We start from the raw sequence: 24,519 nt of genomic DNA, 5'->3' as shown, positions 1-24,519 counted from the left end.
GTTGCAATACCCCCCGAAAGGAACAATTTCGCTTCAAAATTGCCAAAAGTTGCAATACCCCCCCAAAGGAACAATTTCGCCTCAAAATGGCAAAAAATTGCAATACCCCCCCAAAGGAACATTTTTGCTTAAAAATGGCTAAAAGTTGCAATACCCCCCCAAAGGAACAATTTCGCCTCAAAATGGCAAAAAATTGCAATACCCCCCAAAGGAACAATTTCGCTTCAAAATGGCCAAAAGTTGCAATACCCCCCCAAAGGAACAATTTCACCTCAAAATGGCAAAAAATTGCAATACCCCCTCAAAGAAACAATTTTGCCTCAAAATGCCAAAAAATTGCAATACTCCCCAAAGGAACAATTTCGCCTCAAAATGCCGAAAAGTTGCAATACGCCCCAAAGGAACAATTTCGCTTCAAAATGGCCAAAAGTTGCAATACCCCCCCAAAGGAACAATTTCGCCTCAAAATGGCAAAAAATTGCAATACCCCACCAAAGGAACAATTTCGCCTCAAAATGCCGAAAAGTTGCAATACCCCCCGAAAGGAACAATTTCGCTTCAAAATTGCCAAAAGTTGCAATACCCCCCCAAAGGAACAATTTCGCCTCAAAATGGCAAAAAATTGCAATACCCCCCCAAAGGAACATTTTTGCTTAAAAATGGCTAAAAGTTGCAATACCCCCCCAAAGGAACAATTTCGCCTCAAAATGGCAAAAAATTGCAATACCCCCCAAAGGAACAATTTCGCTTCAAAATGGCCAAAAGTTGCAATACCCCCCCAAAGGAACAATTTCACCTCAAAATGGCAAAAAATTGCAATACCCCCCCAAAGGAACAATTTCGCCTCAAAATGCCGAAAAGTTGCAATACCCCCCGAAAGGAAAAATTTCGCTTCAAAATGGCCAAAAGTTGCAATACCCCCCCCAAAGGAACAATTTCGCCTCAAAATGCCGAAAAGTTGCAATACCCCCCGAAAGGAAAAATTTCGCTTCAAAATGACCAAAAGTTGCAATACCCCCCCAAAGGAACAATTTCGCCTCAAAATGTCCAAAAATTGTAATACCCCCCCAAAGGAACAGTTTCGCTTCAATATGGCCAAAAGTTGCAATACCCCCCCAAAGGAACAATTTCGCCTCAAAATGCCGAAAAGTTGCAATACCCCCCGAAAGGAACAATTTTGCTTCAAAATGGCCAAAAGTTGCAATACCCTCCCAAAGGAACAATTTCGCCTCAAAATGGCAAAAAATTGCAATACCTCCCCAAAGGACCAATTTCGCCTCAAAATGTCGAAAAGTTGCAATACCCCCCGAAAGGAACAATTTCGCTTCAAAATGGCCAAAAGTGGCAATACCCCCCCAAAGGAACAATTTCGCCTCAAAATGGCAAAAAATTGCAATACCCCCCCAAAGGAACAATTTCGCCTCAAAATGCCGAAAAGTTGCAATACCCCGCCAAAGGAACAATTTCGCCTCAAAATGGCCAAAAATTGTAATACCCCCCCAAAGGAACAATTTCGCTTCAATATGGCCAAAAGTTGCAATACCCCCCGAAAGGAACAATTTCGCTTCAAAATGGCCAAAAGTTGCAATACCCCCCCAAAGGAACAATTTCGCCTCAAAATGGCCAAAAATTGTAATACCCCCCAAAGGAACAATTTCGCTTCAATATGGCCAAAAGTTGCAATACCCCCCCAAAGGAACAATTTCGCCTCAAAATGGCAAAAAATTGCAATACCCCCCAAAGGAACAATTTCGCCTCAAAATGCCGAAAAGTTGCAATACCCCCCGAAAGGAACAATTTCGCTTCAAAATGGCCAAAAGTTGCAATACCCCCCCAAAGGAACAATTTCGCCTCAAAATATCAAAAAATTGCAATACCTCCCCAAAGGAACAATTTCGCCTCAAAATGCCGAAAAGATGCAATTTCCCCCCAAAGCAACAATTTCGCCTTAAAATGAAAAAAAAATTGCAATACCCCCCAAAGGAACAATTTCGTTTCAAAATGCAGAAAAGTTGCAATACCCCCCCGAAAGGAACAATTTCGCTTCAAAATGGCCAAAAGTTGCAATACCCCCCAAAGGAACAATTTCGCCTCAAAATGGCAAAAAATTGCAATACCCCCCAAAAGGAACAATTTCGCTTCAAAATGGCCAAAAGTTGCAATACCCCCCAAAGGAACAATTTCGCCTCAAAATGCCGAAAAGTTGCAATACCCCCCGAAAGGAACAATTTCGCTTCAATATGGCCAAAAGTTGCAATACCCCCCCAAAGGAACAATTTCGCCTCAAAATGGCAAAAAATTGCAATACCCCCCCAAATGAACAATTTCGCCTCAAAATGCCGAAAAGTTGCAATACCCCTCGAAAGGAACAATTTCGCTTCAAAATGGCCAAAAGTGTCATTACCCCCCAAAGCAACAATTTCGCCTCAAAATGGCCAAAAGTTCCAATACCCCCCCAAAGGAACAATTTCGCCTCAAAATGGCAAAAACTTGCAATACCCCCCAAAGGGACAATTTCGCCTCAAAATGACGAAAAGTTGCAATACCCCCCGAAAGGAACAATTTCGCTTCAAAATTGCCAAAAGTTGCAATACCCCCCCAAAGGAACAATTTCGCCTCAAAATGGCAAAAAATTGCAATACCCCCCCAAAGGAACATTTTTGCTTAAAAATGGCTAAAAGTTGCAATACCCCCCCAAAGGAACAATTTCGCCTCAAAATGGCAAAAAGTTGCAATACCCCCCCAAAGGAACAATTTCACCTCAAAATGGCAAAAAATTGCAATACCCCCCCAAAGGAACAATTTCGCCTCAAAATGCCGAAAAGTTGCAATACCCCCCGAAAGGAAAAATTTCGCTTTAAAATGGCCAAAAGTTGCAATACCCCCCCCAAAGGAACAATTTCGCCTCAAAATGCCGAAAAGTTGCAATACCCCCCGAAAGGAAAAATTTCGCTTCAAAATGGCCAAAAGTTGCAATACCCCCCCAAAGGAACAATTTCGCCTCAAAATGTCCAAAAATTGTAATACCCCCCCAAAGGAACAGTTTCGCTTCAATATGGCCAAAAGTTGCAATACCCCCCCAAAGGAACAATTTCGCCTCAAAATGCCGAAAAGTTGCAATACCCCCCGAAAGGAACAATTTCGCTTCAAAATGGCCAAAAGTTGCAATACCCTCCCAAAGGAACAATTTCGCCTCAAAATGGCAAAAAATTGCAATACCTCCCCAAAGGACCAATTTCGCCTCAAAATGTCGAAAAGTTGCAATACCCCCCGAAAAGAACAATTTCGCTTCAAAATGGCCAAAAGTGGCAATACCCCCCCAAAGGAACAATTTCGCCTCAAAATGGCAAAAAATTGCAATACCCCCCCAAAGGAACAATTTCGCCTCAAAATGCCGAAAGTTGCAATACCCCGCCAAAGGAACAATTTCGCCTCAAAATGGCCAAAAATTGTAATACCCCCCCAAAGGAACAATTTCGCTTCAATATGGCCAAAAGTTGCAATACCCCCCGAAAGGAATAATTTCGCTTCAAAATGGCCAAAAGTTGCAATACCCCCCCAAAGGAACAATTTCGCCTCAAAATGGCAAAAAATTGCAATACCCCCCAAAGGAACAATTTCGCTTAAAAATGGCCAAAAGTTGCAACACCCCCCCAAAGGAACAATTTCGCCTCAAAATGGCAAAAAATTGCAATACCCCCCCAAAGGAACAATTTTGCCTCAAAATGCCGAAAAGTTGCAATACCCCCCCAAAGGAACAATTTCGCTTCAAAATGGCCAAAAGTTGCAATACCCCCCCAAAGGAACAATTTCACCTCAAAATGGCAAAAAATTGCAATACCCCCCAAAGGAACAATTTCGCCTCAAAATGCCGAAAAGTTGCAATACCCCCCGAAAGGAACAATTTCGCTTCAAAATGGCCAAAAGTTGCAATACCCCCCCAAAGGAACAATTTCGCCTCAAAATGGCCAAAAATTGTAATACCCCCCAAAGGAACAATTTCGCTTCAATATGGCCAAAAGTTGCAATACCCCCCAAAGGAACAATTTCGCCTCAAAATGGCAAAAAATTGCAATACCCCCCAAAGGAACAATTTCGCCTCAAAATGCCGAAAAGTTGCAATACCCCCCGAAAGGAACAATTTCGCTTCAAAATGGCCAAAAGTTGCAATACCCCCCCAAAGGAACAATTTCGCCTCAAAATGGCAAAAAATTGCAATACCTCCCCAAAGGAACAATTTCGCCTCAAAATGGCCAAAAGATGCAATATCCCCCCAAAGCAACAATTTCGCCTCAAAATGAAAAAAAATTTGCAATACCCCCCAAAGGAACAATTTCGTTTCAAAATGCAGAAAAGTTGCAATACCCCCCCGAAAGGAACAATTTCGCTTCAAAATGGCCAAAAGTTGCAATACCCCCCAAAGGAACAATTTCGCCTCAAAATGGCAAAAAATTGCAATACCCCCCAAAAGGAACAATTTCGCTTCAAAATGGCCAAAAGTTGCAATACCCCCCAAAGGAACAATTTCGCCTCAAAATGCCGAAAAGTTGCAATACCCCCCGAAAGGAACAATTTCGCTTCAATATGGCCAAAAGTTGCAATACCCCCCCAAAGGAACAATTTCGCCTCAAAATGGCAAAAAATTGCAATACCCCCCCAAATGAACAATTTCGCCTCAAAATGCCGAAAAGTTGCAATACCCCCCGAAAGGAACAATTTCGCTTCAAAATGGCCAAAAGTGTCAATACCCCCCCAAAGCAACAATTTCGCCTCAAAATGGCCAAAAGTTCCAATACCCCCCCAAAGGAACAATTTCGCCTCAAAATGGCAAAAACTTGCAATACCCCCCAAAGGGACAATTTCGCCTCAAAATGCCGAAAAGTTGCAATACCCCCCGAAAGGAACAATTTCGCTTCAAAATGGCCAAAAGTTGCAATACCCCCCAAAGGAACAATTTCGCCTCAAAATGGCAAAAAATTGCAATACCTCCCCAAAGGAACAATTTCACCTCAAAATGCCGAAAAGTTGCAATACCCCCCGAAAGGAACAATTTCGCTTCAAAATGGCCAAAAGTTGCAATACCCCCCAAAGGAACAATTTCGCCTCAAAATGGAAAAAAAATTGCAATACCCCCCAAAGGAACATTTTCGTTTCAAAATGGCCAAAAGTTGTAATACCCAGCAAAGGAACAATTTCGCTTCAATATGGCCAAAAGTTGCAATACCCCCCCAAAGGAACAATTTCGCCTCAAATTGATAAAAAATTGCAATACCCCCCAAAGGAACAATTTCGCCTCAAAATGCCGAAAAGTTGCAATACCCCCCAAAGGAACAATTTCGCTTAAAAATGGCCAAAAGTTGCAATAGCCCCCCAAAGGAACAATTTCGCCTCAAAATGCCGAAAAGTTGCAATACCCCCCGAAAGGAACAATTTCGCTTTAAAATGGCCAAAAGTTGCAATACCCCCCCAAAGGAACAATTTCGCCTCAAAATAACGAAAAGTTGCAATACCCCCCGAAAGGAACAATTTCGCTTCAAAATGGCCAAAAGTTGCAATACCCCCCCAAAGGAACAATTTCGCCTCAAAATGGCAAAAAATTGCAATACCCCCCCAAAGGAACAATTTCACCTCAAAATGCCGAAAAGTTGCAATACCCCCCGAAAGGAACAATTTCGCTTCAAAATGGCCAAAAGATACAATACCCCCACAATTTCGCCTCAAAATGGCAAAAAATTGCAATACCCCCCCCAAGGAACAATTTCGCCTCAAAATGCCGAAAAGTTGCAATACCCCCCAAAGGAACAATTTCGCCTCAAAATGCCGAAAATTTGCAATACCCCCCCAAAGGAACAATTTCGCTTCAAAATGGCCAAAAGTTGCAATACCCCTCCAAAGGAACAATTTCGCCTCAAAATGCCGAAAAGTTGCAATACCCCCCGAAAGGAACAATTTCGCCTCAAAATGGCAAAAAATTGCAATACCCCCCCAAAGGAACAATTTCGCTTCAAAATGGCCAAAAGTTGCAATACCCCCCAAAGGAACAATTTCACCTCAAAATGGCAAAAAATTGCAATACCCCCCCAAAGGAACAATTTCGCCTCAAAATGCCGAAAAGTTGCAATACCCCCCGAAAGGAACAATTTCGCTTCAAAATGGCCAAAAGTTGCAATACCCCCCCAAAGGAACAATTTCGCCTCAAAATGGCCAAGAATTGTAATACCCCCCCAAAGGAACAATTTCGCTTCAATATGGCCAAAAGTTGCAATACCCCCCGAAAGGAACAATTTCGCTTCAAAATGGCCAAAAGTTGCAATACCCCCTTAAAGGAACAATTTCGCCTCAAAATGGCAAAAAATTGCAATACCTCCCCAAAGGAACAATTTCGCCTCAAAATGCCGAAAAGTTGCAATACCCCCCGAAAGGAACAATTTCGCTTCAAAATGGCCAAAAGTTGCAATACCCCCCCAAAGGAACAATTTCGCCTCAAAATGGCCAAAAATTGTAATACCCCCCAAAGGAACAATTTCGCCTCAAAATGGCAAAAAATTGCAATACCCCCCAAAGGAACAATTTCGCCTCAAAATGCCGAAAAGTTGCAATACCCCCCGAAAGGAACAATTTCGCTTCAAAATGGCCAAAAGTTGCAATACCCCCCCAAAGGAACAATTTCGCCTCAAAATGGCAAAAAATTGCAATACCTCCCCAAAGGAACAATTTCGCCTCAAAATGGCCAAAAGATGCAATATCCCCCCAAAGCAACAATTTCGCCTCAAAATGAAAAAAAATTTGCAATACCCCCCAAAGGAACAATTTCGTTTCAAAATGCAGAAAAGTTGCAATACCCCCCCGAAAGGAACAATTTCGCTTCAAAATGGCCAAAAGTTGCAATACCCCCCAAAGGAACAATTTCGCCTCAAAATGGCAAAAAATTGCAATACCCCCCAAAAGGAACAATTTCGCTTCAAAATGGCCAAAAGTTGCAATACCCCCCAAAGGAACAATTTCGCCTCAAAATGCCGAAAAGTTGCAATACCCCCCGAAAGGAACAATTTCGCTTCAATATGGCCAAAAGTTGCAATACCCCCCCAAAGGAACAATTTCGCCTCAAAATGGCAAAAAATTGCAATACCCCCCCAAATGAACAATTTCGCCTCAAAATGCCGAAAAGTTGCAATACCCCCCGAAAGGAACAATTTCGCTTCAAAATGGCCAAAAGTGTCAATACCCCCCCAAAGCAACAATTTCGCCTCAAAATGGCCAAAAGTTCCAATACCCCCCCAAAGGAACAATTTCGCCTCAAAATGGCAAAAACTTGCAATACCCCCCAAAGGGACAATTTCGCCTCAAAATGCCGAAAAGTTGCAATACCCCCCGAAAGGAACAATTTCGCTTCAAAATGGCCAAAAGTTGCAATACCCCCCAAAGGAACAATTTCGCCTCAAAATGGCAAAAAATTGCAATACCTCCCCAAAGGAACAATTTCACCTCAAAATGCCGAAAAGTTGCAATACCCCCCGAAAGGAACAATTTCGCTTCAAAATGGCCAAAAGTTGCAATACCCCCCAAAGGAACAATTTCGCCTCAAAATGGAAAAAAAATTGCAATACCCCCCCAAAGGAACATTTTCGTTTCAAAATGGCCAAAAGTTGTAATACCCAGCAAAGGAACAATTTCGCTTCAATATGGCCAAAAGTTGCAATACCCCCCCAAAGGAACAATTTCGCCTCAAATTGATAAAAAATTGCAATACCCCCCAAAGGAACAATTTCGCCTCAAAATGCCGAAAAGTTGCAATACCCCCCAAAGGAACAATTTCGCTTAAAAATGGCCAAAAGTTGCAATAGCCCCCCAAAGGAACAATTTCGCCTCAAAATGCCGAAAAGTTGCAATACCCCCCGAAAGGAACAATTTCGCTTTAAAATGGCCAAAAGTTGCAATACCCCCCCAAAGGAACAATTTCGCCTCAAAATAACGAAAAGTTGCAATACCCCCCGAAAGGAACAATTTCGCTTCAAAATGGCCAAAAGTTGCAATACCCCCCCAAAGGAACAATTTCGCCTCAAAATGGCAAAAAATTGCAATACCCCCCCAAAGGAACAATTTCACCTCAAAATGCCGAAAAGTTGCAATACCCCCCGAAAGGAACAATTTCGCTTCAAAATGGCCAAAAGATACAATACCCCCACAATTTCGCCTCAAAATGGCAAAAAATTGCAATACCCCCCCCAAGGAACAATTTCGCCTCAAAATGCCGAAAAGTTGCAATACCCCCCAAAGGAACAATTTCGCCTCAAAATGCCGAAAATTTGCAATACCCCCCCAAAGGAACAATTTCGCTTCAAAATGGCCAAAAGTTGCAATACCCCTCCAAAGGAACAATTTCGCCTCAAAATGCCGAAAAGTTGCAATACCCCCCGAAAGGAACAATTTCGCCTCAAAATGGCAAAAAATTGCAATACCCCCCCAAAGGAACAATTTCGCTTCAAAATGGCCAAAAGTTGCAATACCCCCCAAAGGAACAATTTCACCTCAAAATGGCAAAAAATTGCAATACCCCCCCAAAGGAACAATTTCGCCTCAAAATGCCGAAAAGTTGCAATACCCCCCGAAAGGAACAATTTCGCTTCAAAATGGCCAAAAGTTGCAATACCCCCCCAAAGGAACAATTTCGCCTCAAAATGGCCAAGAATTGTAATACCCCCCCAAAGGAACAATTTCGCTTCAATATGGCCAAAAGTTGCAATACCCCCCGAAAGGAACAATTTCGCTTCAAAATGGCCAAAAGTTGCAATACCCCCTTAAAGGAACAATTTCGCCTCAAAATGGCAAAAAATTGCAATACCTCCCCAAAGGAACAATTTCGCCTCAAAATGCCGAAAAGTTGCAATACCCCCCGAAAGGAACAATTTCGCTTCAAAATGGCCAAAAGTTGCAATACCCCCCCAAAGGAACAATTTCGCCTCAAAATGGCCAAAAATTGTAATACCCCCCAAAGGAACAATTTCGCTTCAATATGGCCAAAAGTTGCAAAACCCCCCCAAAGGAACAATTTCGCCTCAAAATGGCAAAAAATTGCAATACCCCCCCAAAGGAACAATTTCGCCTCAAAATGCCAAAAAGTTGCAATACCCCCCGAAAGGAACAATTTCGCTTCAAAATGGCCAAAAGTTGCAATACCCCCCCAAAGGAACAATTTCGCCTCAAAATGCCAAAAAGTTGCAATACCCCCCGAAAGGAACAATTTCGCTTCAAAATGGCCAAAAGTTGCAATACCCCCCCAAAGGAACAATTTCGCCTCAAAATGGCAAAAAATTGCAATACCTCCCCAAAGGAACAATTTCGCCTCAATATGCCGAAAAGTTGCAATACCCCCGAAAGGAACAATTTTGCCTCAAAATGGCAAAAAATTGCAATACCCCCCCAAAGGAACAATTTCGCCTCAAAATGCCGAAAGTTGCAATACCCCCCGAAAGGAATAATTTCGCTTCAAAATGGCCAAAAGTTGCAATACCCCCCCAAAGGAACAATTTCGCCTCAAAATGGCAAAAAATTGCAATACCCCCGCAAAGGAACAATTTCGCTTAAAAATGGCCAAAAGTTGCAATACCCCCCAAAGGAACAATTTCGCCTCAAAATGAAAAAAAAATTGCAATACCCCCCCAAAGGAACAATTTCGCCTCAAAATGCCGAAAAGTTGCAATACCCCCCCAAAGGAACAATTTCGCTTCAAAATGGCCAAAAGTTACAATACCCCCCAAAGGAACAATTTCGCCTCAAAATGAAAAAAAAATTGCAATACTCCCCAAAGGAACAATTTCGCCTCAAAATGCCGAAAAGTTGCAATACCCCCCAAAGGAACATTTTCGCTTCAAAATGGCCAAAAGTTGCAATACCCCCCAAAGGAACAATTTCGCCTCAAAATAGCAAAAAATTGCAATACCCCCCAAAGGAACAATTTCGCTTCAAAATGGCCAAAAGTTGCAATACCCCCCCAAAGGAACAATTTCGCCTCAAAATGCCGAAAAGTTGCAATACCCCCCGAAAGGAACAATTTCGCTTCAATATGGCCAAAAGTTGCAATACCCCCCCAAAGGAACAATTTCGCCTCAAAATGGCAAAAAATTGCAATACCCCCCCAAAGGAACAATTTCGCCTCAAAATGCCGAAAAGTTGCAATACCCCCCGAAAGGAACAATTTCACTTCAAAATGGCCAAAAGTGTCAATACCCCCCCAAGCAACAATTTCGCCTCAAAATGGCAAAAAATTGCAATACCCCCCAAAGGAACAATTTCGCTTCAAAATGGCCAAAAGTTGCAATACCCCCCCAAAGGAACAATTTCGCCTCAAAATGGCAAAAAATTGCAATACCCCCCAAAGGAACAATTTCGCCTCAAAATGCCGAAAAGTTGCAATACCCCCCGAAAGGAACAATTTCGCTTCAAAATGGCCAAAAGTTGCAATACCCCCCCAAAGGAACAATTTCGCCTCAAAATGGCAAAAAATTGGAATACCTCCCCAAAGGAACAATTTCGCCTCAAAATGCCGAAAAGTTGCAATACCCCCCGAAAGGAACAATTTCGCTTCAAAATGGCCAAAAGTTGCAATACCCCCCCAAAGGAACAATTTCGCCTCAAAATGGCCAAAAATTGTAATACCCCCCCAAAGGAACAATTTCGCTTCAATATGGCCAAAAGTTGCAATACCCCCCCAAAGGAACAATTTCGCCTCAAAATGGCAAAAAATTGCAATACCCCCCAAAGGAACAATTTCGCCTCAAATTGCCGAAAAGTTGCAATACCCCCCGAAAGGAACAATTTCGCTTCAAAATGGCCAAAAGTTGCAATACCCCCCCAAAGGAACAATTTCGCCTCAAAATGGCAAAAAATTGCAATACCTCCCCAAAGGAACAATTTCGCCTCAAAATGCCGAAAAGTTGCAATACCCCCCGAAAGGAACAATTTCGCTTCAAAATGGCCAAAAGTTGCAATACCCCCCCAAAGGAACAATTTCGCCTCAAAATGGCAAAAAATTGCAATACCCCCCAAAGGAACAATTTCGCCTCAAAATGCCGAAAGTTGCAATACCCCCCGAAAGGAATAATTTCGCTTCAAAATGGCCAAAAGTTGCAATACCCCCCCAAAGGAACAATTTCGCCTCAAAATGGCAAAAAATTGCAATACCCCCCCAAAGGAACAATTTCGCTTAAAAATGGCCAAAAGTTGCAATACCCCCCAAAGGAACAATTTCGCCTCAAAATGAAAAAAAAATTGCAATACCCCCCCAAAGGAACAATTTCGCCTCAAAATGCCGAAAAGTTGCAATACCCCCCGAAAGGAACAATTTCGCTTCAAAATGGCCAAAAGTTGTTATAACCCCCTCAAAGGAACAATTTTGCCTCAAAATGCCAAAAAATTGCAATACTCCCCAAAGGAACAATTTCGCCTCAAAATGCCGAAAAGTTGCAATACCCCCCAAAGGAACAATTTCGCTTCAAAATGGCCAAAAGTTGCAATACCCCCCCAAAGGAACAATTTTACCTCAAAATGCCGAAAAGTTGCAATACCCCCCGAAAGGAACAATTTCGCTTCAAAATGGCCAAAAGTTGCAATACCCCCCCAAAGGAACAATTTCGCCTCAAAATGGAAAAAAAATTTCAATACCCCCCCAAAGGAACATTTTCGCTTCAAAATGGCCAAAAGTTGCAATACCCCCCAAAGGAACAATTTCGCCTCAAAATAGCAAAAAATTGCAATACCCCCCAAAGGAACAATTTCGCTTCAAAATGGCCAAAAGATGCAATATCCCCCAAAGCAACAATTTCGCCTCAAAATGAAAAAAAAATTGCAATACCCCCAAAGGAACAATTTCGTTTCAAAATGCAGAAAAGTTGCAATACCCCCCAAAGGAACAATTTCACCTCAAAATGCCGAAAAGTTGCAATACCCCCCGAAAGGAACAATTTCGCTTCAAAATGGCCAAAAGTTGCAATACCCCCCCAAAGGAACAATTTCGCCTCAAAATGGAAAAAAAATTTCATAACCCCCCCAAAGGAACATTTTCGCTTCAAAATGGCCAAAAGTTGCAATACCCCCCAAAGGAACAATTTCGCCTCAAAATAGCAAAAAATTGCAATACCCCCCAAAGGAACAATTTCGCTTCAAAATGGTCAAAAGTTGCAATACCCCCCCAAAGGAACAATTTCGCCTCAAAATGCCGAAAAGTTGCAATACCCCCCGAAAGGAACAATTTCGCTTCAATATGGCCAAAAGTTGCAATACCCCCCCAAAGGAACAATTTCGCCTCAAAATGGCAAAAAATTGCAATACCCCCCCAAAGGAACAATTTCGCCTCAAAATGCCGAAAAGTTGCAATACCCCCCGAAAGGAACAATTTCGCTTCAAAATGGCCAAAAGTGTCAATACCCCCCCAAAGCAACAATTTCGCCTAAAAATGGCAAAAAATTGCAATACCCCCCAAAGGAACAATTTCGCTTCAAAATGGCCAAAAGTTGCAATACCCCCCCAAAGGAACAAATTCGCCTCAAAATGGCAAAAAATTGCAATACCCCCCAAAGGAACAATTTCGCCTCAAAATGCCGAAAAGTTGCAATACCCCCCGAAAGGAACAATTTCGCTTCAAAATGGCCAAAAGTTGCAATACCCCCCCAAAGGAACAATTTCGCCTCAAAATGGCAAAAAATTGCAATACCTCCCCAAAGGAACAATTTCGCCTCAAAATGCCGAAAAGTTGCAATACCCCCCGAAAGGAACAATTTCGCTTCAAAATGGCGAAAAGTTGCAATACCCCCCCAAAGGAACAATTTCGCCTCAAAATGGCAAAAAATTGCAATACTCCCCCAAATGAACAATTTCGCCTCAAAATGCCGAAAAGTTGCAATACCCACCGAAAGGAACAATTTCGCTTCAAAATGGCCAAAAGTTGCAATACCCCCCCAAAGGAACAATTTCGCCTCAAAATGGCAAAAATTGCAATACCCCCCCAAAGGAACAATTTCGCCTCAAAATGCCGAAAAGTTGCAATACCCCCGAAAGGAACAATTTCGCTTCAAAATGGCCAAAAGTTGCAATACCCCCCCAAAGGAACAATTTCGCCTCAAAATGGCCAAAAATTGTAATACCCCCCCAAAGGAACAATTTCGCTTCAATATGGCCAAAAGTTGCAATACCCCCCCGAAAGGAACAATTTCGCTTCAAAATGGCCAAAAGTTGCAATACCCCACCAAAGGAACAATTTCGCCTCAAAATGGCAAAAAATTGCAATACCTCCCCAAAGGAACAATTTCGCCTCAAAATGCCGAAAAGTTGCAATACCCCCCGAAAGGAACAATTTCGCTTCAAAATGGCCAAAAGTTGCAATACCCCCCCAAAGGAACAATTTCGCCTCAAAATGGCCAAAAATTGTAATACCCCCCCAAAGGAACAATTTCGCTTCAATATGGCCAAAAGTTGCAATACCCCCCAAAGGAACAATTTCGCCTCAAAATGGCAAAAAATTGCAATACCCCCCAAAGGAACAATTTCGCCTCAAAATGCCAAAAAGTTGCAATACCCCCCGAAAGGAACAATTTTGCTTCAAAATGGCCAAAAGTTGCAATACCCCCCCAAAGGAACAATTTCGCCTCAAAATGGCAAAAAATTGCAATACCTCCCCAGAGGAACAATTTCGCCTCAATATGCCGAAAAGTTGCAATACCCCCGAAAGGAACAATTTCGCTTCAAAATGGCCAAAAGTTGCAATACCCCCCAAAGGAACAATTTTGCCTCAAAATGGCAAAAAATTGCAATACCCCCCCAAAGGAACAATTTCGCCTCAAAATGCCGAAAGTTGCAATACCCCCGAAAGGAATAATTTCGCTTCAAAATGGCCAAAAGTTGCAATACCCCCCCAAAGGAACAATTTCGCCTCAAAATGGCAAAAAATTGCAATACCCCCCCAAAGGAACAATTTCGCTTAAAAATGGCCAAAAGTTGCAATACCCCCCAAAGGAACAATTTCGCCTCAAAATGAAAAAAAAATTGCAATACCCCCCCAAAGGAACAATTTCGCCTCAAAATGACGAAAAGTTGCAATACCTCCCCAAAGGAACAATTTCGCTTCAAAATGGCCAAAAGTTGCAATACCCCCCAAAGGAACAATTTCGCCTCAAAATGAAAAAAAAATTGCAATACTCCCCAAAGGAACAATTTCGCCCCAAAATGCCGAAAAGTTGCAATACCCCCCAAAGGAACATTTTCGCTTCAAAAAGGCCAAAAGTTGCAATACCCCCCAAAGGAACAATTTCGCCTCAAAATAGCAAAAAATTGCAATACCCCCCAAAGGAACAATTTCGCTTCAAAATGGCCAAAAGTTGCAATACCCCCCCAAAGGAACAATTTCGCCTCAAAATGCCGAAAAGTTGCAATACCCCCCGAAAGGAACAATTTCGCTTCAATATGGCCAAAAGTTGCAATACCCCCCCAAAGGAACAATTTCGCCTCAAAATGGCAAAAAATTGCAATACCCCCCCAAAGGAACAATTTCGCCTCAAAATGCCGAAAAGTTGCAATACCCCCCGAAAGGAACAATTTCGCTTCAATATGGCCAAAAGTTGCAATACCCCCCCAAAGGAACAATTTCGCCTCAAAATGGCAAAAAATTGCAATACCCCCCCAAAGGAACAATTTCGCCTCAAAATGCCGAAAAGTTGCAATACCCCCCGAAAGGAACAATTTCGCTTCAAAATGGCCAAAAGTGTCAATACCCCCCCAAGCAACAATTTCGCCTCAAAATGGCAAAAAATTGCAATACCCCCCAAAGGAACAATTTCGCTTCAAAATGGCCAAAAGTTGCAATACCCCCCCAAAGGAACAATTTCGCCTCAAAATGGCAAAAAATTGCAATACCCCCCAAAGGAACAATTTCGCCTCAAAATGCCGAAAAGTTGCAATACCCCCCGAAAGGAACAATTTCGCTTCAAAATGGCCAAAAGTTGCAATACCCCCCCAAAGGAACAATTTCGCCTCAAAATGGCAAAAAATTGGAATACCTCCCCAAAGGAACAATTTCGCCTCAAAATGCCGAAAAGTTGCAATACCCCCCGAAAGGAACAATTTCGCTTCAAAATGGCCAAAAGTTGCAATACCCCCCCAAAGGAACAATTTCGCCTCAAAATGGCCAAAAATTGTAATACCCCCCCAAAGGAACAATTTCGCTTCAATATGGCCAAAAGTTGCAATACCCCCCCAAAGGAACAATTTCGCCTCAAAATGGCAAAAAATTGCAATACCCCCCAAAGGAACAATTTCGCCTCAAATTGCCGAAAAGTTGCAATACCCCCCGAAAGGAACAATTTCGCTTCAAAATGGCCAAAAGTTGCAATACCCCCCCAAAGGAACAATTTCGCCTCAAAATGGCAAAAAATTGCAATACCTCCCCAAAGGAACAATTTCGCCTCAAAATGCCGAAAAGTTGCAATACCCCCCGAAAGGAACAATTTCGCTTCAAAATGGCCAAAAGTTGCAATACCCCCCAAAGGAACAATTTCACCTCAAAATGCCGAAAAGTTGCAATACCCCCCGAAAGGAACAATTTCGCTTCAAAATGGCCAAAAGTTGCAATACCCCCCCAAAGGAACAATTTCGCCTCAAAATGGCAAAAAATTGCAATACTCCCCCAAAGGAACAATTTCGCCTCAAAATGCCGAAAAGTTGCAATACCCCCCGAAAGGAACAATTTCGCTTCAAAATGGCCAAAAGTTGCAATACCCCCCCAAAGGAACAATTTCGCCTCAAAATGGCAAAAAATTGCAATACCCCCCAAAGGAACAATTTCGCCTCAAAATGCCGAAAAGTTGCAATACCCCCCGAAAGGAACAATTTCGCTTCAAAATGGCCAAAAGTTGCAATACCCCCCCAAAGGAACAATTTCGCCTCAAAATGGCAAAAAATTGGAATACCTCCCCAAAGGAACAATTTCGCCTCAAAATGCCGAAAAGTTGCAATACCCCCCGAAAGGAACAATTTCGCTTCAAAATGGCCAAAAGTTGCAATCCCCCCCAAAGGAACAATTTCGCCTCAAAATGGCCAAAAATTGTAATACCCCCCCAAAGGAACAATTTCGCTTCAATATGGCCAAAAGTTGCAATACCCCCCCAAAGGAACAATTTCGCCTCAAAATGGCAAAAAATTGCAATACCCCCCAAAGGAACAATTTCGCCTCAAATTGCCGAAAAGTTGCAATACCCCCCGAAAGGAACAATTTCGCTTCAAAATGGCCAAAACTTGCAATACCCCCCAAAGGAACAATTTCGCCTCAAAATGGCAAAAAATTGCAATTCCTCCCCAAAAGAACAATTTCGCCTCAAAATGCCGAAAAGTTGCAATACCCCCCGAAAGGAACAATTTCGCTTCAAAATGGCCAAAAGTTGCAATACCCCCCAAAGGAACAATTTCACATCAAAATGCCGAAAAGTTGCAATACCCCCCGAAAGGAACAATTTCGCTTCAAAATGGCCAAAAGTTGCAATACCCCCCCAAAGGAACAATTTCGCCTCAAAATGGAAAAAAAATTGCAATACCCCCCAAAGGAACATTTTCGCTTCAAAATGGCCAAAAGTTGCAATACCCCCCAAAGGAACAATTTCGCCTCAAAATAGCAAAAAATTGCAATACCCCCCAAAGGAACAATTTCGCTTCAAAATGGTCAAAAGTTGCAATACCCCCCGAAAGGAACAATTTCGCTTCAATATGGCCAAAAGTTGCAATACCCCCCCAAAGGAACAATTTCGCCTCAAAATGGCAAAAAATTGCAATACCCCCCCAAAGGAACAATTTCGCCTCAAAATGCCGAAAAGTTGCAATACCCCCCGAAAGGAACAATTTCGCTTCAAAATGGCCAAAAGTGTCAATACCCCCCCAAAGCAACAATTTCGCCTCAAAATGGCAAAAAATTGCAATACCCCCCAAAGGAACAATTTCGCTTCAAAATGGCCAAAAGTTGCAATACCCCCCCAAAGGAACAATTTCGCCTCAAAATGGCAAAAAATTGCAATACTCCCCCAAAGGAACAATTTCGCCTCAAAATGCCGAAAAGTTGCAATACCCCCCGAAAGGAACAATTTCGCTTCAAAATGGCCAAAAGTTGCAATACCCCCCCAAAGGAACAATTTCGCCTCAAAATGGCAAAAAATTGCAATACCCCCCAAAGGAACAATTTCGCCTCAAAATGCCGAAAAGTTGCAATACCCCCCGAAAGGAACAATTTCGCTTCAAAATGGCCAAAAGTTGCAATACCCCCCCAAAGGAACAATTTCGCCTCAAAATGGCAAAAAATTGGAATACCTCCCCAAAGGAACAATTTCGCCTCAAAATGCCGAAAAGTTGCAATACCCCCCGAAAGGAACAATTTCGCTTCAAAATGGCCAAAAGTTGCAATACCCCCCCAAAGGAACAATTTCGCCTCAAAATGGCCAAAAATTGTAATACCCCCCCAAAGGAACAATTTCGCTTCAATATGGCCAAAAGTTGCAATACCCCCCCAAAGGAACAATTTCGCCTCAAAATGGCAAAAAATTGCAATACCCCCCAAAGGAACAATTTCGCCTCAAATTGCCGAAAAGTTGCAATACCCCCCGAAAGGAACAATTTCGCTTCAAAATGGCCAAAACTTGCAATACCCCCCCAAAGGAACAATTTCGCCTCAAAATGCAAAAAATTGCAATACCTCCCCAAAAGAACAATTTCGCCTCAAAATGCCGAAAAGTTGCAATACCCCCCGAAAGGAACAATTTCGCTTCAAAATGGCCAAAAGTTGCAATACCCCCCAAAGGAACAATTTCACATCAAAATGCCGAAAAGTTGCAATACCCCCCGAAAGGAACAATTTCGCTTCAAAATGGCCAAAAGTTGCAATACCCCCCCAAAGGAACAATTTCGCCTCAAAATGGAAAAAAAATTGCAATACCCCCCCAAAGGAACATTTTCGCTTCAAAATGGCCAAAAGTTGCAATACCCCCCAAAGGAACAATTTCGCCTCAAAATAGCAAAAAATTGCAATACCCCCCAAAGGAACAATTTCGCTTCAAAATGGTCAAAAGTTGCAATACCCCCCCAAAGGAACAATTTCGCCTCAAAATGCCGAAAAGTTGCAATACCCCCCGAAAGGAACAATTTCGCTTCAATATGGCCAAAAGTTGCAATACCCCCCCAAAGGAACAATTTCGCCTCAAAATGGCAAAAAATTGCAATACCCCCCCAAAGGAACAATTTCGCCTCAAAATGCCGAAAAGTTGCAATACCCCCCGAAAGGAACAATTTCGCTTCAAAATGGCCAAAAGTGTCAATACCCCCCCAAAGCAACAATTTCGCCTCAAAATGGCAAAAAATTGCAATACCCCCCAAAGGAACAATTTCGCTTCAAAATGGCCAAAAGTTGCAATACCCCCCCAAAGGAACAATTTCGCCTCAAAATGGCAAAAAATTGCAATACCCCCCAAAGGAACAATTTCGCCTCAAAATGCCGAAAAGTTGCAATACCCCCCGAAAGGAACAATTTCGCTTCAAAATGGCCAAAAGTTGCAATACCTCCCCAAAGGAACAATTTCGCCTCAAAATGCCGAAAAGTTGCAATACCCCCCGAAAGGAACAATTTCGCTTCAAAATGGCCAAAAGTTGCAATACCCCCCCAAAGGAACAATTTCGCCTCAAAATGGCAAAAAATTGCAATACTCCCCCAAAGGAACAATTTCGCCTCAAAATGCCGAAAAGTTGCAATACCCCCCGAAAGGAACAATTTCGCCTCAAAATGGCCAAAAGTTGCAATACCTCCCCAAAGGAACAATTTCGCCTCAAAATGCCGAAAAGTTGCAATACCCCCCGAAAGGAACAATTTCGCTTCAAAATGGCCAAAAGTTGCAATACCCCCCCAAAGGAACAATTTCGCCTCAAAATGGCAAAAAATTGCAATACTCCCCCAAAGGAACAATTTCGCCTCAAAATGCCGAAAAGTTGCAATACCCCCCGAAAGGAACAATTTCGCTTCAAAATGGCCAAAAGTTGCAATACCCCCCCAAAGGAACAATTTCGCCTCAAAATGGCAAAAAATTGCAATACCCCCCCAAAGGAACAATTTCGCTTAAAAATGGCCAAAATTTGCAATACCCCCCCAAAGGAACAATTTCGCCTCAAAATGGCAAAAAATTGCAATACCCCCCCAAAGGAACAATTTCGCCTCAAAATGCCGAAAGTTGCAATACCCCCCGAAAGGAATAATTTCGCTTCAAAATGGCCAAAAGTTGCAATACCCCCCCAAAGGAACAATTTCGCCTCAAAATGGCAAAAAATTGCAATACCCCCCCAAAGGAACAATTTCGCTTAAAAATGGCCAAAAGTTGCAATACCTACCAAAGGAACAATTTCGCCTCAAAATGAAAAAAAAAATTGCAATACCCCCCCAAAGGAACAATTTCGCCTCAAAATGCCGAAAAGTTGCAATACCCCCCGAAAGGAACAATTTCGCTTCAAAATGGCCAAAAGTGTCAATACCCCCCCAAAGCAACAATTTCGCGTCAAAATGGCAAAAAATTGCAATACCCCCCAAAGGAACAATTTCGCTTCAAAATGGCCAAAAGTTGCAATACCCCCCCAAAGGAACAATTTCGCCTCAAAATGGCAAAAAATTGCAATACCCCCCAAAGGAACAATTTCGCCTCAAAATGAAAAAAAAATTGCAATACCCCCCCAAAGGAACAATTTTGCCTCAAAATGCCGAAAAGTTGCAATACCCCCCCAAAGGAACAATTTCGTTTCAAAATGGCCAAAAGTTGCAATACCCCCCAAAGGAACAATTTCGCCTCAAAATGAAAAAAAAATTGCAATACTCCCCAAAGGAACAATTTCGCCTCAAAATGCCGAAAAGTTGCAATACCCCCCAAAGGAACATTTTCGCTTCAAAATGGCCAAAAGTTGCAATACCCCCCAAAGGAACATTTTCGCTTCAAAATGGCCAAAAGTTGCAATACCCCCAAAGGAACAATTTCGCCTCAAAATAGCAAAAAATTGCAATACCCCCCAAAGGAACAATTTCGCTTCAAAATGGCCAAAAGTTGCAATACCCCCCCAAAGGAACAATTTCGCCTCAAAATGCCGAAAAGTTGCAATACCCCCCAAAAGGAACAATTTCGCTTCAATATGGCCAAAAGTTGCAATACCCCCCCAAAGGAACAATTTCGCCTCAAAATGGCAAAAAATTGCAATACCCCCCCAAAGGAACAATTTCGCCTCAAAATGCCGAAAGTTGCAATACCCCCCGAAAGGAATAATTTCGCTTCAAAATGGCCAAAAGTTGCAATACCCCCCCAAAGGAACAATTTCGCCTCAAAATGGCAAAAAATTGCAATACCCCCCAAAGGAACAATTTCGCTTAAAAATGGCCAAAAGTTGCAATACCTACCAAAGGAACAATTTCGCCTCAAAATGAAAAAAAAATTGCAATACCCCCCCAAAGGAACAATTTCGCCTCAAAATGCCGAAAAGTTGCAATACCCCCCGAAAGGAACAATTTCGCTTCAAAAGGGCCAAAAGTTGTTATAACCCCCTCAAAGTAACAATTTTGCCTCAAAATGCCAAAAACTTGCAATACTCCCCAAAGGAACAATTTTACCTCAAAATCCTGAAAAGTTGCAATACCCCCCGAAAGGAACAATTTCGCTTCAAAATGGCCAAAAGATGCAATATCCCCCCAAAGCAACAATTTCGCCTCAAAATGAAAAAAAAATTGCAATACCCCCAAAGGAACAATTTCGTTTCAAAATGCAGAAAAGTTGCAATACCCCCCAAAGGAACAATTTCACCTCAAAATGCCGAAAAGTTGCAATACCCCCCGAAAGGAATAATTTCGCATAAAAAGGGCCAAAAGTTGAAATACCCCCCCAAAGGAACAATTTCGCCTCAAAATGGAAAAAAATTTGCATTACCCCCCCAAAGGAACATTTTCGCTTCAAAATGGCCAAAAGTTGCAATACCCCCCAAAGGAACAATTTCGCCTCAAAATAGCAAAAAATTGCAATACCCCTCAAAGGAACAATTTCGCTTCAAAATGGCCAAAAGTTGCAATACCCCCCCAAAGGAACAATTTCGCCTCAAAATGCCGAAAAGTTGCAATACCCCCCAAAAGGAACAATTTCGCTTCAATATGGCCAAAAGTTGCAATACCCCCCCAAAGGAACAATTTCGCCTCAAAATGGCAAAAAATTGCAATACCCCCCCAAAGGAACAATTTCGCCTCAAAATGCCGAAAAGTTGCAATACCCCCGAAAGGAACAATTTCGCTTCAAAATGGCCAAAAGTGTCAATACCCCCCCAAAGCAACAATTTCACGTCAAAATGGCAAAAAATTGCAATACCCCCCAAAAGGAACAATTTCGCTTCAAAATGGCCAAAAGTTGCAATACCCCCCCAAAGGAACAATTTCGCCTCAAAATGGCAAAAAATTGCAATACCCCCCAAAGGAACAATTTCGCCTCAAAATGAAAAAAAAATTGCAATACCCCCCCAAAGGAACAATTTTGCCTCAAAATGCCGAAAAGTTGCAATACCCCCCCAAAGGAACAATTTCGCTTCAAAATGGCCAAAAGTTGCAATACCCCCCAAAGGAACAATTTCGCCTCAAAATGAAAAAAAAATTGCAATACTCCCCAAAGGAACAATTTTGCCTCAAAATGCCGAAAAGTTGCAATACCCCCCAAAGGAACATTTTCGCTTCAAAATGGCCAAAAGTTGCAATACCCCCCAAAGGAACATTTTCGCTTCAAAATGGCCAAAAGTTGCAATACCCCCCAAAGGAACAATTTCGCCTCAAAATAGCAAAAAATTGCAATACCCCCCAAAGGAACAATTTCGCTTCAAAATGGCCAAAAGTTGCAATACCCCCCGAAAGGAACAATTTCGCCTCAAAATGCCGAAAAGTTGCAATACCCCCCAAAAGGAACAATTTCGCTTCAATATGGCCAAAAGTTGCAATACCCCCCCAAAGGAACAATTTCGCCTCAAAATGGCAAAAAATTGCAATACCCTCCCAAAGGAACAATTTCGCCTCAAAATGCCGAAAGTTGCAATACCCCCCAAAAGGAACAATTTCGCTTCAAAATGGCCAAAAGTGTCAATACCCCCCCAAAGCAACAATTTCGCGTCAAAATGGCAAAAAATTGCAATACCCCCCAAAGGAACAATTTCGCTTCAAAATGGCCAAAAGTTGCAATACCCCCCCAAAGGAACAATTTCGCCTCAAAATGGCAAAAAATTGCAATACCCCCCAAAGGAACAATTTTGCCTCAAAATGAAAAAAAAATTGCAATACCCCCCCAAAGGAACAATTTTGCCTCAAAATGCCGAAAAGTTGCAATACCCCCCCAAAGGAACAATTTCGCTTCAAAATGGCCAAAAGTTGCAATACCCCCCAAAGGAACAATTTCGCCTCAAAATGAAAAAAAAATTGCAATACTCCCCAAAGGAACAATTTCGCCTCAAAATGCCGAAAAGTTGCAATACCCCCCAAAGGAACATTTTCGCTTCAAAATGGCCAAAAGTTGCAATACCCCCCAAAGGAACAATTTCGCCTCAAAATAGCAAAAAATTGCAATACCCCCCAAAGGAACAATTTCGCTTCAAAATGGCCAAAAGTTGCAATACCCCCCCAAAGGAACAATTTCGCCTCAAAATGGCAAAAAATTGCAATACCCCCCAAAGGAACAATTTCGCCTCAAAATGCCGAAAATTTGCAATACCCCCCGAAAGGAACAATTTCGCTTCAAAATGGCCAAAAGTTGCAATACCCCCCAAAGGAACAATTTCGCCTCAAAATGGCAAAAAATTGCAATACCTCCCCAAAGGAACAATTTCGCCTCAAAATGCCGAAAAGTTGCAATACCCCCCGAAAGGAACAATTTCGCTTCAAAATGGCCAAAAGTTGCAATACCCCCCCAAAGGAACAATTTCGCCTCAAAATGGCAAAAAATTGCAATACTCCCCCAAAGGAGCAATTTCGCCTCAAAATGCCGAAAAGTTGCAATACCCCCCGAAAGGAACAATTTCGCTTCAAAATGGCCAAAAGTTGCAATACCCCCCCAAAGGAACAATTTCGCCTCAAAATGGCAAAAAATTGCAATACCCCCCCAAAGGAACAATTTCGCTTAAAAATGGCCAAAATTTGCAATACCCCCCCAAAGGAACAATTTCGCCTCAAAATGGCAAAAAATTGCAATACCCCCCCAAAGGAACAATTTCGCCTCAAAATGCCGAAAGTTGCAATACCCCCCGAAAGGAATAATTTCGCTTCAAAATGGCCAAAAGTTGCAATACCCCCCCAAAGGAACAATTTCGCCTCAAAATGGCAAAAAATTGCAATACCCCCCCAAAGGAACAATTTCGCTTAAAAATGGCCAAAAGTTGCAATACCTACCAAAGGAACAATTTCGCCTCAAAATGAAAAAAAAATTGCAATACCCCCCCAAAGGAACAATTTCGCCTCAAAATGCCGAAAAGTTGCAATACCGCCCGAAAGGAACAATTTCGCTTCAAAATGGCCAAAAGTTGTTATAACCCCCTCAAAGGAACAATTTTACCTCAAAATGCCAAAAAATTGCAATACTCCCCAAAGGAACAATTTTACCTCAAAATGCCGAAAAGTTGCAATACCCCCCGAAAGGAACAATTTCGCTTCAAAATGGCCAAAAGATGCAATATCCCCCCAAAGCAACAATTTCGTCTCAAAATGAAAAAAAAATTGCAATACCCCCAAAGGAACAATTTCGTTTCAAAATGCAGAAAAGTTGCAATACCCCCCAAAGGAACAATTTCACCTCAAAATGCCGAAAAGTTGCAATACCCCCCGAAAGGAACAATTTCGCTTCAAAATGGCCAAAAGTTGCAATACCCCCCCAAAGGAACAATTTCGCCTCAAAATGGCAAAAAATTGCAATACCCCCCCAAAGGAACAATTTCGCCTCAAAATGCCGAAAAGTTGCAATACCCCCCGAAAGGAACAATTTCGCTTCAAAATGGCCAAAAGTGTCAATACCCCCCCAAAGCAACAATTTCGCGTCAAAATGGCAAAAAATTGCAATACACCCCAAAGGAACAATTTCGCTTCAAAATGGCCAAAAGTTGCAATACCCCCCCAAAGGAACAATTTCGCCTCAAAATGGCAAAAAATTGCAATACCCCCCAAAGGAACAATTTCGCCTCAAAATGAAAAAAAAATTGCAATACCCCCCCAAAGGAACAATTTCGCCTCAAAATGCCGAAAAGTTGCAATACCCCCCCAAAGGAACAATTTCGCTTCAAAATGGCCAAAAGCTGCAATACCCCCCAAAGGAACAATTTCGCCTCAAAATGAAAAAAAAATTGCAATACTCCCCAAAGGAACAATTTCGCCTCAAAATGCCGAAAAGTTGAAATACCCCCCAAAGGAACATTTTCGCTTCAAAATGGCCAAAAGTTGCAATACCCCCCAAAGGAACAATT

This window comes from Anomaloglossus baeobatrachus, chromosome 4 (genome assembly GCF_048569485.1).
Source record: "Anomaloglossus baeobatrachus isolate aAnoBae1 chromosome 4, aAnoBae1.hap1, whole genome shotgun sequence".
Taxonomy (NCBI): Eukaryota; Metazoa; Chordata; class Amphibia; order Anura; family Aromobatidae; genus Anomaloglossus; species Anomaloglossus baeobatrachus.
The sequence above is the reverse complement of the archived record's forward strand: the minus strand, read 5'-3'. Positions refer to the sequence as shown.